This window comes from Anarrhichthys ocellatus, unplaced genomic scaffold (assembly GCF_004355925.1).
Source record: "Anarrhichthys ocellatus isolate YVR2014 unplaced genomic scaffold, GSC_Weel_1.0 scaffold20, whole genome shotgun sequence".
Taxonomy (NCBI): Eukaryota; Metazoa; Chordata; class Actinopteri; order Perciformes; family Anarhichadidae; genus Anarrhichthys; species Anarrhichthys ocellatus.
Window position 1 is genome coordinate 158,029 of NW_022280050.1, and position 3,976 is coordinate 162,004.

The 3,976-nt window shown below is 42.7% G+C and overlaps 1 protein-coding gene across 5 annotated transcripts in view; it reads left to right on the forward strand.

Annotated features, from left to right (window-relative positions):
• The window catches only part of epb41l5 (erythrocyte membrane protein band 4.1 like 5), a 26,259-nt gene that overhangs the window by 1,247 nt on the left and 21,036 nt on the right, over positions 1-3,976 (forward strand). The gene's annotated exons all lie outside the window — the stretch shown is intronic.

Sequence of the window (3,976 nt, forward strand, 5' to 3'; positions counted from 1 at the left end):
TGTGTGTGTGTGTGTGTGTGTGTGTGTGTGTGTGTGTGTGTGTGTGTTACTGATTACCTGTAATTCCATTATCCTCTCTTGAGAACTGAGTTGATCACATGACAACCTCACATGACATGTAAGACTGATCACCAAGTGGATACACAGCAGAACTTCACTCTCTCTCCACATTTCTTCCTCTCTCTCTTCTGTCTTTCTTCTCCTATTATGTTATGTTGCTTTGTATCGACATTTCCTGAACAAACACACAGATGTGTAATTGTAATGTATCATTTAAGAACTGAGGGCATGAATATATGGATGTTTTCCCCTCATGTGATCTTTATTTTTGCGTGGCTCACAGAGTTTTGCTACTTTGTGTTTCCGCTGGCATTCCATGTGTTGACTCTGCAGCATTCCTGAGAGGCCAGTCTGGTATCTAACTGTCCCGTATCAATCTTATCTGGAAATTTAGCCGTTTGGTGTAAATTACAAGAAAGAATTCTTGAATATTTTCTTATTATTATTATTATTATTATTATTATTATTACTACTACTACTATATCTGTCTTATTAGTTAGACTCCAAATATTGTTGGTTTTACTCGTCTTTTTTATTTCTCCTCTCATATTCTGACTCAATTGAGATTATTCTCTACATATAGCTCGTTACTTATGCGTGAGACCCGGCAGTGATACTTGGTCGTGGTAAATGAAACCAGGATCAAACAGGAGACCAGGAGAATTCCTAAGCAGCTTATCGGGCAGGAATGCATGAATGTATTTTATTCAGCACATCTCTCAAGTGAAGTCACACATTTTCGAGTCTGTCATAATCTAAGAGCTGACAAATCATTAACTTGTAATCCTTCCTGTCAGCTCAGTTTGTGTGCATAGAGAAGTTACACTTATTCAGTCTCTGTCTGTCTCTGTCTCTCGCTCTGTCTGTGTGTCTCTTTCTCTGTTTCTCTCTCTCTCTCTCTCTCTCTCTCTCTCTCTCTCTCTCTCTCATTTTTGCACAGACATGATTACTAGAATTTGTACAAAGCTATTTCACCAGTGTTCGTTGTTAGTTGGGAGTTTTTGTGTTTCCTCTTTCCTTGATGGAGTTAATTGACTTTGAGTTAATTGACTTTGAAAGTGTGCTTTCATGCCTTTTTAAAGCTCTCCAGCGTTTTTTGCTGTGTGTGCCTGAAGGAAGTTTTAAAATGTGATTGGATATCTGAATGCATTCAAGCAGAGTTCTGGCCATAAGTTGTGTTAGGTTTCAAAATGAGCTTTCTCGTGCTTCCCATCCTCCAGGTATAGGTAGCCTCTGTGAACCCTTCTGTCCTATAATAAATCAATATATCTCTAAGTGATAGGATATTGACAAAAACCCATTTAGGGCATCTAGACATGCATTGCACTAACAACAGCATCACCGATCGCATTTCATCACAACCGGGGCAACATTACCCGTTCAGTTATGATGTAGTATCCCTTTCTCTAACAACTTAATCCAAAGTTTCTGCTCTCGGTTGTGTCAGTGTTATTGCCCTTTATTACCAGAGAGCCTGCGTGTGTTGACAGATACTGTAGTGCTACTGAAACGGGAGGCTTCACTTTGTTGCAGCACCATTGAAAACGTTGTAGCGCTCAGTATTTTTGGCTCTACTGAGGTTGTACGGGAGACTGTGCCAAAGCTGTAAGAAGCAGTACAGAAAAATACATCCAGAAGATCCAGATCTTCCCTGCAGCAGAACTCGGCTGGGGGAAATGTCAGCTAGGCCAATGGTGTTGTGAACTGATTCAAAGGAGCTTGTGTATACCACCCTTGGGGGCATTGACAGGTGTTGTTGGTGTTGTGCTATTCTGTCTGAACTGTTCCTAAATGCTCTGGATGTGATGGGGAACTGATCGTTCATGGACGAACAGCACAGACAAATCCTCTGACAGTAGAAAGGGAAGCTGAGCAAATTTGCAGAAAAAAGTTGCAGCTCCCCACGATCAGTGTTTCGGCCATGCTTATCATGTAGTTAAACTTGGCACACTACTGTCTATTGCTGGGAGTCTTTCATTTGATTCAGCATATGGTGTAAAAGCCTCCAGAGATTTTGGGGTTGGAGCGATCGTATCTGGAGGTTTAATCCAGTTTGGTTGTCAATTACAAAGACTTTTGTTTCCTTTGTTGTAGTTTGGATTTATGTTTTAGTGTTCTGCAACACTAAAACAAATCTCAATGTTATTGTTTGTTTTTGGGTTAACAAAACTTCTGTTACACAGTTAAGAATGCAGCTCCATCAAAGGGTTCACATAGTAGTGGGTGCCAGCTAAATAGTTAATTCAACTCACGCGTGCATACATTTGGGGGACCCCCTGCCAAATGGTGCCGTTTGTCTTGTTTCTTTTTAGATGTTCAGGTGGTTGTAAATAGAGGACTCCGATCCAAAACTGAATAGGACTCCTTTACTTGCTTAACTGGCATTCCAGCTGAGTGTGTGTGTGTAACTAGTATGTAAGGCCACCCAAAGTTGACTCCTAGGGATACCTTTGTTCTGCAGCATCCATGTCCAAACATAAGTCCTACACAGCCTTATGATTCACATTCCTCCCTGTTCAATTTATTTACTTCCTTGTCTTTTCGCTTTATCCCCCCCCCATTAACATCGGCATGTGAATTGATGATCATTGAGGACAAACGTAATCTTTTCTTTAATCTTATCTCTTGCAGTGTAATGGGTAAACAATTGGCCCTAAATGACAGGTGAAGGTGTGTTATTCTCAGTTTTTGACATACTATAAATGAAATCCAAACCACACGGTTTTCCTTCTTAAAGTGCCCTAGTCCTCCTCCTACTCTATACACTGTTTTGGCCGTTTGTAATGGATGAATTACTACGCTGGTTGGTTTTGGGGGACTTGTAAATTGCAGTAGATAAGAGCGTCGGCTAAATACCTCAATGTAACCGAGACACAGAGCTGGATGCTCGCAGGCAGGCAGAAAGACTGCAAACAGCCGAACAATACCGCAGGCAGTATAACAAGGCCTTGGGTGCAGCACACATGCACAATGAGCCCTTTGTACTCTCTCTCTCCCTGGGTACTGTATGCCTTGTCAACTATGCCAGCTAGCATGGGGCCAGCTAGCATGGGGCCATAGCCCCCCTGAGCTGCCCAGGAGATCTCTTAGTGTGGGGGGGAGAATGTGTGCGTCTGTAGGACACACAGAGAAACCTTTGGAGCACCCTCGCCCCTCTCCTTACCTCATGCAATTCTGGCATGTTTCTTTTTTTATATATCTTAAGAGTTGCTGATGGAACTATTGCTGCAGAAGGAAAAGACGTGCTAGCTTCCTGTTGCCAAGAATATCACCATGCATTGAAGCTCTGTGAAGCGATCTCAATCATGTAGGAAACGGTGTTCGTTTGGAAAAACAACCATATTATAACATTGCTATTGTTGACCTAGTGACAAGAGTTACAGTGTCTAGTTGTTGCAATGGTTAGGGCAACTAATCAAGCCAGTCACGTGAATGTCATGGTTGCCCTGAATCCTTTGTTGCAACGCGGTCGATATTTACACGATTGTTCAAAGAAACGATGCATTCTGGATGCTGTCGCCCTGACAAGCTTTTGATGTTTACACACATGAAAGGAAAAGAAGACTCATTTTTAGTGGGAGAACAAATTTTGGATTAAGAATTTATTGATTTAAAGTGAAAAGTGAAGTGCAGCTGCAACCCGATGTTCGATGGCCTGATCTTTTCCTGATGCAGTGAAGCGCCCACAGAGCCAGATGATCACATGACGTGTCCAGCCACCCCGCCTTCCCTCAGCTCCTCGCCGTCTGGGGCACTTCAGTCCGTGTGTGTGTGTGTGTGTGTGTGTGTGTGTGTGAGTGTGAGAGAGTGTGTGTGTGTGTGTGTGAGAGAGCGTGTGTGAGAGAGCGTGTGTGAGAGAGAGCGTGTGAGAGAGAGAGAGAGAGAGAGAGAGAGAGAGAGAGAGAGAGAGAGAGAG